The sequence below is a fragment of the Oncorhynchus kisutch genome, linkage group LG17 (assembly GCF_002021735.2).
Source record: "Oncorhynchus kisutch isolate 150728-3 linkage group LG17, Okis_V2, whole genome shotgun sequence".
Taxonomy (NCBI): Eukaryota; Metazoa; Chordata; class Actinopteri; order Salmoniformes; family Salmonidae; genus Oncorhynchus; species Oncorhynchus kisutch.
Window position 1 is genome coordinate 68,783,785 of NC_034190.2, and position 14,277 is coordinate 68,798,061.

Consider the following 14,277-nt stretch of genomic DNA (forward strand, 5'->3'; position numbering starts at 1 on the left):
CTCTCCCTCCATCTCTCCCTCTCCCTTTATTCCTCCTTCTCCCTCTTAACAACTAATCCCTCTGATCCACGATATACCCCCATTCCCTTGTTACTGTCTTTCTACTCTATGTTCTTTCATTGTGGCTACCTGCCACTCTTATCTTATAGCCTTTGGAGTGGGAAGGAATTTCAGAACATTTACAAAAGAGCATTCCACATCCAGGCCATGCTGCTATATGGCATCTTCTCCTATAGGCCACAGACTCAAGCCTAAACAAAACATATGTTTGGCTCTGGAAGGATCATTTGAAGTGGAAGGATCACAGTGCAGGATAAGAATGAAGGAAAATCCAAACCAAAATAAAAAGTCAGGGTTGAGGACCCACTCAATAAACTCAACAGATTAATATTTTTGATATAATTATTGTGGTTAATTGGCTTAACAAGCCAGCCCTATGGGTGCACTGCAAAACAGATAAATACTACTTTACAAGACAGCATTACTGTATTAGAAAATCTACTCCAACTATCCGACTTCATAAATCTGTGTAAGAGGAGATAAGTCCTTTGATTGAGAATTCAAACAGGTGTCATCCTGTCTCCTTGGAGGCGTCATAAGTGACAGACTACTGGGCTGTAAATAGCAGAGCAGATGATGGGAAACTGGCCATATGTCTACTGTTTATCTGTCAGTGCCAGGCACAGGCAGTCACACCGGTGGTTTCTGATGGGAGGGATTCTTTTGGGAACATCTCAGTGAACACTCTTCTGGGACAGAGAGATGTTTCTCCAACACCGTGGCTGTGTTTACACAGGCAGCCCAATACTAATATTTTGCCAAATTTTTGGCAAAGGATTTGGTCTGATTGGTCAAAAGACCAGTTATTGGTGGAAAAAGGTCTGAATTGGGCTGCCTGTGTAAACGCACACCATTTGCTTATTTTGTGATAAAAATGTCTTTTTGCTGTTTGGACACCTTAGAGAAGGGTAGAAACAAGACAGGAATATTGATTTTTCCTCGCTCTGACTCAACTTCTCAGTAATTACAATTAATGTGAAATGATTTATGTAATGTGTTTATTTGTTAGCAAGCCTTAGGATGTACATGACAATGAATCTTGAAAATATATTTTGATCGAGTTCAATAATGAACCGCACAATGTCATATCTGTCAAAATATGTAAGGATATCATTTAACAACAACACATAATTTCACATTGTCTCATTAGCCTGCCACTTGTCCCCTCAATACAGATCTAGGATCTTAATTTGATCACCCTGTTGCAGGAGAACTTTCCTGCAATGCAGGACATTTAACATTTTTTGTGTATTTGAGGTTAAAAAAGGCTTCTGAAGTTTGTAATTTCTTGATTTTTCTTTCTAAAACTGTATCAACCCCTACAAAAATTATGATTAATTATTATCCACATAATAATTCACATTTCCTGTTGCTGTAGGATTATTTTCCTGCTGTAGCAAACTGTCTCAAATTAAGATCCTACATCTGTACCTATTCACTGCTGAGAGAATAGAATATGCTTTGAGAAGCAGGCACAGGCACATGATAGGTGTTACACAAGGAGAGGCCATTCTTCTAGGAGCACCTAACTCCATGTGGGCCCAAGTAATTGAACTGCTATTCATATTTCAGCAATGTATTGGCCAAGGGCTATGCATACAGTACCAGTCAAAAGTTTGGACACACGTACTCATTCAAGGGTTTTTCTTTAGTTTTGCTATTTTCTACAGTGTATAATAATAGTGAAGACATCAAAACTATGAAATAACACATATGGAATTATGTAGTAACCAAAAAAGTGTAAAACAAATACAAATATATTTTAGATTTTAAATTCTTCAAAGTAGCCACCCTTTGCCTTGATGACAGTTTTGCACACTCTTGGAATTCTCTCAACCAGCTTCATGAGGTAGTCACCTGGAATGCATTTCAATTAACAGGTGTGCCTTGTTAAAGGTTAATTTGTGGAATTTCTTTACTTCTTAATGCATTTGAGCCAACCAGTTGTGTTGTGACAAGGTAGGGGGTGTATACAGAAGATAGCCCTATGTGTTAAAAGACCATGTCCATATTATGGCAAGAACAGATCAAATAAGTAAATAGAAATGACAGTCCATCATTATTTTAAGACATTTTAAGAACTTTTAGAGTCTCCTCAAGTGCAGTTGCAAAAACCATCAAGTGCTATGATGACACTGTCTCTCATGAGAACTGCCACATAAGTAAAGTTCATTAGGATAAGTTCATTAGAGTCACCAGCCTCAGAAATTGCAGCCCAAATAAATGCTTCACGGAGTTCAAGTAACAGACACATCACAACATGAAACTGTTCAGAGGAGACTGTGTGAATCAGGCCTTCATAGTCGATTTGCTGCAAAGAAACCACTACTAAAGGACACCAATAATAAGAAGAGACTTGCTTGGGCCAAGAAACACGAGCAATGGACATTAGACTGGTGGAAATCTGTCCTTTGGTCTGATGAGTCCAAATTTGAGATTTTTAGTTCCAACCGCCGTGTCTTTGTGAGACACAGAGTAGGTGAACGGATGATCTCCATATGTGTAGTTCCCACCGTGAAGCATGGAGGAGGAGGTGTGATGGTGTGGGGGTGTTTTGCTGGTGACACTGTCGGTGATTCATTTAGAATTCAAGGTACACTTAACCAGCATGGCTACCACAGCATTCTGCAGTGATACGCCATCCCATCTGGTTTGCGCTTAGTGGGACAATCATTTGTTTTTCAACAGGACAATGACCCAACCCACCTCCAGGCTGTGTAAGGGCTATTTGACCAAGAAGGAAAGTGATGGAGTGCAACATCAGATGACCTGGCCTCCACAATCACCCAACCTCAACCCAATTGAGATGGTTTGGGATGAGTTGGACTGCAGAGTGAAGGAAAAGCAGCCAACAAGTGTTCAACATATGTGGGAACTCCTTCAAGGCTGTTGGAAAAGCATTCCAGGTGAAGCTGGTTGAGAGAATGCCAAGAGTATGCAAAGCTGCCGTCAAGGCAAAGGGTGGATACTTTGAAGAATCTAAAATATATATATTTTTAAAATAAAATATATTTGTTTAACACTTTTTTGGTTACTAAATTATTCCATATGTGTTATTTCGTAGTTTGATGTCTTCACTATTATTCTACAATGTAGAAAATAGTAAAAAATAAAGAAAAACCCTTGAATTAGTAGGTGTGTACAAACTTTTGACTGGTACTGTACATTCACACAGTTACACTGAGGACAATCAAAAGATGTGTTGACCCTAATTTCAGAACTTTTTCAGAAAGGTTGTGTGGGACAAGCATCCTGTGTTTTGGGGGTTTGAATAGCCAATAGTCTCTATTGAGGTTCCCTTGTAGAGATAACTACCCTTTAATGTTCCAAAATACACATTTCTCCTTAAATTGGGGAAACACACTTTATTAAAAATACAGTTATGTAAAATCAGACAATGGGAATTGATTTTAATTATATATTTTAATAATGTAAGATTAGATTATTTTAATAACAATAAGATTAGACTGCAACAGCAATATAACCTTTTATCAGAGATCACACTTTTCATAAGGACGATGTCGTTATCCTCAGCAATAGAACATCTCTGCTCTTTTCAATCAAAGACTCAATCATGCACAGTCTTACTGACACTTGTGGCTGCTTTGCGTGATGATTCCATTGTTGTCTCTACCTTTTTTGCCCTTTGTGTTGTTGTAGGTGCCAAATAATGTTTGTACTAGGTTTTGTGCTGCTACCATGTTGTGCTGCTGCCATGCTGTGTTGCTACTATGTTGTTGTCATGTTATGTTGCTACCATGCTGTGTTGTCATGTGTTGCTGCCTTGCTATGTTGTTGTCTCAGGTCTCTCTTCATGTAGCATTGTGTAGTCTCTCTTGTCGTGATGTGTGTTTAGTCCCATATTATTATTATTATTTATTTTTAATCCCAGCCCCCGTCCCTGCAGGAGGCCCTTTGCCTTTTGGTAGGTTGTCATTGTAAATAAGAATTTGTTCTTAACTGACTTGCCTAGTTAAATAAAGGTTATAGAAATAAATAAAAATACAAATATATTCAGTGAGTCATGAAGTAAAGTACGGTGGCAGCTCATGATGAGTTATCATCTCCTTAAAATGATTACATTAAAGTTCCAAAGGGTTGTAAGAGCAAAAAACAAGCTCACCACAAAGGCATTAATACCTATACACACATATACATGCACATTCCTCTTGGCAACCATCCAGCCATAGACCACAGCAGTAATACATTTCCATATTTCATAACTAATGAACTTAGTCATGAGATAGTACCAAATTCATATTCCATCCCATTGTCAATGCAACGTGACAACTATAAACTCCCTTCCTAACATTAATGCTTTCCGCTTTAAACCTGTCTGCTATTCTACAAGTGGAACATAATCAAAGGACAAAACCCTTTTGTTGTGTACATAGGTATAGTCTGTCTGGACAACATTTCATAGGACACAACAGCTTTATCATCTGATCATTACTCAACAAGATGAATACGGCGGTCAACACAATCACAGACAAATGCTGTCCTCATGGTCGCAAAGGTTTTGGAGTGGTTTATTTATCATGGTTTCAAGAGGCGTCTAAGTCTATCCAAAGCACTGATTATACAGAGTGAAGAGGAGCTGCCGGCCCATTACTGGCCCGGAAAAAGACAATGTAAACACCCGCCTCCATCGCCTCTCCCAATGTAGTATGTCAGAGCTTGTCAGCTGCAGCACTATTCATTCAATCTCAACAAGCCGTGTGCTTGAGTCCTCATTCGTTCTCCCCTATCTCTTCCACCCCACCCCCCTCTGCCCCCTTCTACCCCTCCATTCCCCTGTCCCTATGAGCCATTGTGAGATCCAAGCAGATGGATGGGAACAAAGGGGGTGAGATGAGGCCCCCCTCTACTCTGCCTGTCCGCTCCCTCAGTATCACTGCCAGCCAGGCCCTGGGTAATCTTCTCAAGCTTTCACGGCAAGGCCATGAATAACCCCAGCCTCCCCTCTGTGACCCAGGCTCCACCACAGCCCAGCCACCCCCTTCTTATCTCCCCTTGTGCAGGCTCGCCAGCCAGACCCCGTGCTCCCTGGATAGCATCTCTCACCCTCGCTTCCCACTCACTCTCTCTGACTCTCTGTCCTCCTACTCATATGGACCCAATGTTTTTTTTGTTTTGTTTCTTCTAGGGGTGTGTTACAAGACGTGGAGATTAATTGGGGCTGTGGCTGGCTGACATCTGGTCCTGGATTAATAAAGACTGGGTCCTTGAGGTCTGCTGGGTTTATAATGAAGTGTACATAAGTTAATTTTCTCATCAACGGAACGTTCATCAAATACTCTACAATAGCAGTCTCCACACCCAATTGGGAATGATTTTGAAAACACAATTTTGACCGATTTGATTACTCAAATTGGTGTAGCAACTCACAATCTGGTTTTTGATATTTTCATTAAATCTGTGATTTGTATATTCTGATATTACCATTTCTAATACAGTATTTGAGAAGTTGTGTCAAGATGAAAATAATCCAAGTATAAAAACACATACAACTTCAACCCAAGAACAATCAACAAAAGAAAATGAAACAGGTGTGAACCTATCAATTCAATTCTTAATTATGTATATGAAAATAGAGTTGATATAACAAATGAAGAGAAAAATACTATTCAAACCACATGTCACATGGATATATAATTTCTTTCTCCAAAAGAGGCTTTTACAAGGTCAGAATGACCCATGTTTTTGTGGTACAATTTCACAATATTTTTTTTCTCATCATTAGTCATTGTGTCAAACTTAAGTAACTGTACCTGGTGTGAGCATGGAGTTTAAACCATAGTGCCTGGACAGTGATGCGTGTTGTTGAGTGATAGGTCAGCCCAGAGACTCTAAATGACATGAATGGTGCTCTACTCTACAGTTGCTGTGGCTTAACAAAGACACAATCCACCAGCCATGCCATTCCATTCCCAAGCCTTCTTTCATGGCCAGCCTGTTAAAATATTGAGCAGGTACTTAAGTGTTATTTGGCCAAGTGTCATTTAGGCTGAAGGACCCTCCATCCACAAAAGATGCCTTGAAGTGACTCAATCAGAACTGGTAGTGAACCACAGACGAACACAAAGGTACTGAATTATTTACTGCCCATCAAACATTCATGTTATTATCCCGTTAACTAATAACCAGAACTGGGGAATCATACAATAACTTTAGTTCACATTAAAGATGAGGGGAAAAAATACATTATCATATTGACGTGGTTTAAGATCCAATGAGGATTAAATGTTGTTGGTTTCTGCAATGCTTTGTTGTTGTGTGGGAGTATACCTACGAAGGCTATAAAGGTATTATGTTTATCCTTTATTTTCTATTTTTGTTCAGATGCTGACCTGCTGACCTACTGTAGCCTCTGGCTGCTGCTGTCAGTATGCATTCCTGACAATTGTTAGAAACAAAACCAGTATATTTTCTATACAGGGAATTTTACACACTTGTAGCCAAGCTAAACATTTTTTAAATTGTTTTATTGCTTTATTATGTGATTCATATTTCATCAATCTACTAATTCCTAAAATCATAGCTGTCTGAGAGATTTTCTATAAACAAAAGCGTCCTAAATGCCCTATGTTGTGCTTGTTGTAAACGAGCTCGTCTGAGACACTGAGCACCTTGCACATGTATACAGACTTTTGCATTTTAATTTCTGTAGCATCTGTGACCAGTCCGTCATGCCCCAGTCCCTAACCCCCTCAGGGGACCCCCAGCCTATCCACAGTAGGCCCTCAAACCCAGGGGAGGAGGAGGAGGGACACATTTGATTGATGATAGTGTGAATTAAACAGAAAGAGATGGAGAGAATCCTTTTATCAGGCCTGAAACATGAGTGGATTAAAATGTAGTTGTACAACCCCTCTGTATAATTCAGCAGGCCACCCCATGGTATCGCAGTGTGCCAGAAGTCCTGATGAGATCTGCCTTCCTCCATCACTGATCCCCCCCATTATGTTGGTGAACCAAGACAACACTCTGTTGAGAAACCTGTGAGAAATCTGTTTTCAACAGATCCCACATCATGATCACCATATTTTTTAAGATGTAGCATGTACACGTTCCATACTCTAACATGTTCCATAATCTAACCTCTGGTGCTATCAGTGCAACTGCACACATTACAGTATGTTTTCGGTATCCTAATAGATAGATTAACATTTTTTTGTACATATAAAGGTGCCAGTATGCATGTAACAGAGCAAAGGGAATTATATTTTATTATGAAAATGGAATTAGTGTGAAAGAAGGATGAGTAATGTGTTGGAAGTAATGCCTACGCCACCCACAGATCTCATGTGAGAGACGCTAGAGATCCTATATTATATTTAATTCTGTATGAGAGACCTTAAAACACAATTTGTCACAATATATTAACAGGTTAAATCTATACTGTAGAGTTCAGTATACATCCAATCATGGATGGGGGGGGGGGGGGGGCATGCAGTAGTTTCTGGCTGTCCTTAATCAGTGTCACCAAGACATTCTCTCCATGCCCATTTCAGAGGCCTTAATGGGTCTGCTGCATGTGTCTGTCTGTCTGGCAGGATACACTGGGCACTCTGCGCCTCTGACTCCATGGCTGCCCTGCTGATGTTTTGTGCCACTGTGCAATTTATTAGCCTCCTCTACTACAGGCCTCTCTCTGCACATCTTCCACTCCCCTACTCAGGGGGCAGGTGAGAGTTCAGCTGTTTAGTTTAACACATCACTGACAACGAAGGCCCAGAGACCAGGCTGGCTCACTGCACCGCAGACCCCACATGTGACAACTGCAATTAGTGGGAATTCTGGGAAATATGCAATTACTGAGAATCCCTGTTTTCTCATGCGGACAGACGAGAGTAATTTATCAACGGGCCCCCAATGGCATCTCCTCAGTCTTTTAGGCCTGTGGGAAATGGTGTTGTCTTTGTCTTGAGCTCTTCCCTCCGGGCCTGGTCTGGTCTGTGAACTCAAGGATCCCTGAGAGGGCAGGATGTATTGACGAAGAGGGATGCAGCCAGGGTTCACTGATTAAAAACACCCCCCTTACTTACTCCCTGTAGCCTGTTGTTTCGGCTGAACACTGTAGTAGAGTGTGATTGTTGCTGCAGGCTACTGCAGGAGCAGTGCTATAGTAGGACAATGTGGGAAAATGTGCTAAATAAATATCCACCCCTATACAGTGAAAGTATGGGTTAGCATTGCAAGATATTCTCGCCTAAATGAGACTATAACAATAATCTCTCCAGTGTCGAATCCTGACCAAGATGTGACTGAGGTACCAACCTGCTGCAGGCCTTTGTTCCTCTGCAGTCTGAATGGAGCGTATAGAGAGGATCAGAGTGATGAGGGCAAAGAGCATGACGATTTGAGCACTGACCTGGTTTTCCACTGTAGTCATCATGAAGGAGAGAGACAAGCTCTTGGCCCTCCAGGGGACGTAATAACATCAGGCCCTTGGTCTAATTCAGAACCTCAGTGTGCAGTCAGTTACTATAGTAAAAACCATTACCATTTGCCTTTACAATACCCTCCTTTGTCCCTGGTCCCAGGTAGTCTGGATTCAGATGACTGTAGTCCCCTCTAATGGAGATCCAGTGATAAGGACGGGTCTGTTTATTATGTACAGTTGAAGTCGGAAGTTTATATACACGTAGGTTGGAGTCATTAAAACTCGATTTTCAAACACTTCACACATTTCTTGTTAACAAACTACAGTTTTGGCAAGTCGGTTAGGACATCTACTTTGTGCATGATAAAAGTATTTTTTCAAACAATTGTTTACAGACAGATTATTTAACTTATAATTCACTGTATCACAATTCCAATGGGTCAGAAGTTAACATACACTAAGTTGACTGCCTTTAAACAGCTTGGAAAATTCCAGAAGATTATGTCATGTCTTTAAAAGTTTCTGATAGGCTAATTGACATCATTTGAGTCAATTGGAGGTGTACCTGTGGATGTATTTCAAGGCCTACCTTCAAACTCGGTGCCTCTTTGCTTGATATCATGGGAAAATCAAAGAAATCAGCCAAGACCTCAGAAAAGGAATTGTAGACCTTCACAAGTCTGGTTCATCCTTGGGAGCAATTGCCAAACACTTTAAGGTATCACGTTCATCTGTACAAACAATAGTACGCAAGAATGAACACCATGGGACCACGCAGCCGTCATACCTCTCAGGACGGAGACGTGTTCTGTCTCCTGGAGATGAACGTACTTTGATGCGAAAAGTGCAAATCAATCCCAGAACAACAGCAAAGGACCTTGTGAAGATGCTGGAGGAAACAAGTACAATAGTATCTATATCCACAGTAAGACGAGTCCTATATCGAAATAACCTGAAAGGCCGCTCAGCAAGGAAGAAGCCACTGCTCCAAAACCGCCATAAAAAAGCCAGACTATGGTTTGCAACTGCACATGGGGACAAAGATCGTACTTTTTGGAGAAATGTCCTCTGGTCTGATGAAACAAAAATTGAACTGTTTGGCCATAATGACCATCGTTATGTTTGGAGGAAAAAGGGGGAGGCTTGCAAGCCAAAGAACATCATCCCAACCATGAAGCACGGGGGTGGCAGCATCATATTGTGGGGGTGCTTTGCTGCAGGAGGGACTGGTACACTTCACAAAATAGATGGCATCATGAGGATGGAACATTATGTGGAAGTATTGAAGCAACATCTCAAGACATCATTCAGGAAGTGAAAGCTTGGTCACAAATGGGTCTTCCAAATGGACAATGACCCCAGGCATACTTCCAAATTTGTGGCAAAATGGCTTAAGGACAACAAAGTCAAGGTATTGGAGTGGCCATCACAAAGTCCTGACCTCAATCCTATAGAGAATTTGTGGGCAGAACTGAAAAAGCATGTGCGCGCAAGGAGGCCTACAAACCTGACTCAGTTACACCAGCTCTGTCGGGAGGAATGGGGCAAAATTCACCCAACTTATTGTGGGAAGCTTGTGGAAGGCTACCCAAAATGTTTGACCAAAGTTAAACTATTTAAAGGCAATGCTACCAAATTCAAATTGTGTGTATGTAAACTTCTGACCCACTGGGAATGTGATGAAAGAAATAAAAGCTTAAATAAATCATTCTCTCTACTATTATTCTGACATTTCACATTATTAAAATAAAGTGGTGATCCTAACTGACCTAAGACAGGGAATTTTTACTAGGATTAAATGACAGGAATTGTGATAATCTGAGTTTAAATGTATTTTGCTAAGGTGTATGTAAACTTCCGACTTCAACTGTACATGCAGTGGACTGTGGCGGTAGCAGCTGAACATGGGCAGGTGTTGAGCCCAGCGTGCACCAAGGCACCGCTGGCAGGCATGTGTGTTCATTTCACACACGTTAACGTCACCAAGCTGTTGGTAACAGAGGTCTCTGGGTGCACCGTACCCTATAACAGCTGAGAGATGAGGTCTTGTTATAGTCAGGGAGGGAGTTTCCATTATTCTGTATAATTGGTTTCTTTGTGAAATATCAATGAATCATCATTGTTTGTTTTTGGTGAGAATATCTGGTTTAACTAAGGGCCTGATTCAATCAGAGTCACTTTACCCGAAATCCGCATAGCAGATGTTTTGACGGTGTCGGAGGTGGAACTGCATTAGAGCTGTCAAATACACAAGCGGCTCCCGGCAGTATACCTAAAGCGGACATTGCAATTGGCTGCAAGGAGTCACATTAAGAGAAATCCCATGCAGCCTTAAATTTGAGTGTCATTAACTCTTTATAGCCTCTAATTTCAGAACTTCTAACGTGAGTGTGGCTACGAGACAAAGATCACAAGAGCAGCTGCTCAACGATTTGACAGCTCCAACGCAGTTTCACCACCGACACAGACAATGCATCAGCTATGTGGGTGTCGACTATCGCCAGTTAAAGCTTGATCTGATTGAACCCAGACCTAAACTTATGGCCACTTCTGTGCAATCATACAGATGTAGAATCTTAATTTGAGCCAGTTTTCTACAGCAGGAAAATAATCCTGCAGCAACAGGAAATGTGTATAATTATGTGGATTATAATTAATCACATTTTTGTCTGGGTTGATACATTTTTCATTCGGGTAAATCAAGTCTGACATTTTAAAGTGGAAATTACGTGCAGTTTGCATTTCCTGCCGTCCAGGAAAATTCTCAGCAACAAAAGTGTGATCAAATTAAAATCCTACATCTGTACATAAGATAGAAATTCTAAAACAACTTGGCTATAGCCTTACAAAAACTCTTATGTCCAAAGAGGTTGTGATCTAGTGGTTTCGTGTCCTAATTATTGAGGGGGTTACCATTGAACAACAAATTCCCGCCGTTCACCCATGAGTCCAAATGGAGAGAACCATTATTGGCTGTAGTATTTAAATGAAGTTTTAAAGCGTCTATCTAAAAGGCATAAACAATGCCTGAGTGAAATGATGTATGTCAGAATGAACCAAAAATATAATACCAATGGCCATTCAATGTTGCAAATGATAGGTTAGCTGTTTCATCTCTCACAGACATTTACAAACCCTTGAGGAGAAAATGAACTTCAAATTAAAATGTCTGTTTGATGCATTATCTTAATAGGGATGGATTGGAGAAGAGGACTAGATGTATGGGGCTCTCTCTCATCCCTAACCCAGAGGGGACAGACTTACGACTTACGGAGTTGTCATTACCAATAGCAACTCAGTCCTTCAGAACAGGCCCATTGGGAGGGAGGTGGTTCCACAGAGAATGTTGCCTGTTTTGACAGGTGCCTTATCTGATTAATGTATCAGGCAATTATACAGGACTGTTGTCATTCCTCATTTGGGCAGCCATTGATGTTGGTTGGTCAGATTCTAGAATAACATATCAAACAGTGGGGTGGAGTGTGTTGAGGGAATATGAAAATGCATCACAAATATTTTTGGAAGGAAGGAAGAATTCAAGGAAATCTTCTACACCACTTTCCCACTACAAGAGGAAAGTTATAAAATGTATATATCTGACATAACTGTGAAAGTGATTAATGGAGACTGAACACCTACATATTGTTTCTTGTGTTGTTCAGTCTGTGCTCTACAGCCATTCTGGATGGAGTAGACAGCAGACGGGAGGGAGGCAGCTTTTATGCACCGTATATAAAGGGTGACCCAGAATCCACTGCCTTCTGTAAGATTTCCAACTTGGACATAATTCCAGGTAGCAACACAGTGAACACAGCCATCCCTCGACTCTGACTGCCAGCTGCATCGTGGGTGTGTGTCTGCAGAAAAGCTGCATGCCCTTTGACATGGGCTCAAACTGTCACGCCCTGACCTTAGAGATCCTTATTATTCTCTATGTTTGGTTAGGTCAGGGTGTGACTTGGGTGGGAAAATCTATGTATGGTTCCCAATCAGAGGCAGCTGTCTATCATTGTCTCATATATAGGTTGTCATTTTCCTTTTGGATTTTGTGGGATCTTGATTTCTGTATAGTTTATTTTGCCTTACAGAACTGTGTGCTTTCGTTTTTGTCGCTGTTATTTTTCTTTCGGTGTCATCAACAAAAAAGAACGATGTACGCCTACCAGGCGGCACCTTGGTCCGGTCATTCCACAAACGAGAGCCTTAACACAAACACACAAATGTAGGCCTATGGATGCCCACACACACTTACACATGCACCGATGTGCACTGCAAAACATGTATGGTTGCCCAAATCTCAAAGTAAAGAACGTAATTGTATTTGTAATGTATAATGTTATGTACAGTAGTCTACAGGTACATAAATAAACCATGAATATACATCATACAATGGTATGACTTTTAATGCAATGTGGTTTCATGAATATAACTATAAATATATTTTCTGGCCAAATCTACCCTTTCAGGGATAGGGGAGAGTGGTGTAAGTTGTTTTATATTCAGCATCACTCCGTCAAGGGAAATATCATATTCTTCCTAACAAAGATATCTACATATACCTGTATTTCAGGACGTTCTGTATCCCTGTAAATAATCAGAATTCACATAAACATTACAGTTTTGAAAACAAAGCTTGACATAAAAAAGTGGTCTCTTGACACAACTTACACTGGGTATGGGGTAAGTTCAGCCATGGGACAGGGTAAGTTCAGCCATGGGACAGGGTAAGTTCAGCCATGGGACAGGGTAAGTTCAGCCATGGGACAGGGTGAGTTCAGCCATGGGACAGGGTAAGTTAACACATGGGACAGGGTAAGTTCAGACATGGGACAGGGTAGGTTCAGACATGGGACAGGGTAGGTTCAGCCATGGGACAGGGTAAGTTCAGACATGGGACAGGGTAGGTTCAGACATGGGACAGGGTAAGTTCAGACATGGGACAAGGTAAGTTCAGCCATGGGACAGGGTAGGTTCAGCCATGGGACAGGGTAGGTTCAGCCATGGGACAGGGTAAGTTCAGACATGGGACAGGGTAAGTTCAGACATGGGACAGGGTAAGTTCAGACATGGGACAGGGTATGTTAAGCCATGGGACAGGGTAAGTTAAGCCTACACATTTCTGTACTGAATGAAATACAGTATTGCCACTACCTTTTAAAAACCATGTTTATCTCTATTTCCCAAACACAATTCAACACAATCACAATCGCTTTTTGGTCTTTTAAACATTCTAAGCATCTTTTAACACAGACGTAATACCTAAGAAACATTTCATACGTTTTTAAACACTTTTAACATAGGTGTTACGCTCGTAGATGGAAGGATCGGACCAAGGTGCAGCGTGGTAGGTACATCTTACTTTATTCAAAGAACACCGAAAAAACAACAAATACAAACAAAACGTAAAGTATAGTAGGGCTAAACAGCACAGTACCAAAACAAAATCCCACAAATTTATGTTAAGCAGATCATTTCTTTTTAAGCAAGTGAGGAGTTTTTTTATGGGCGAGAATGAGTGTCAAATTTAGTCAAGATGAAAATTAATTGCTATTTTGATACGTTAGGCTTATTTGATCTAATAGAAGTTTCATAATGCATAGGTTGTTACGAGTGCGTTGATATAAGTGTGATTCACGTGACATCCTGGCAAGTTGAGAAAAAAACAATTTACATCGTAGTTGTCCCTGTTGAAATTTGAGACAAACTATGCATATTCATGAGGTTAGCATCTCACTCTCTCTCCATTGAATACAAGTCAAACCCCTCATTAAATATTCAAAAATATATTCAAATAACAACCGCCGTTCCGCTCTGTGGACAACGAATCCCAT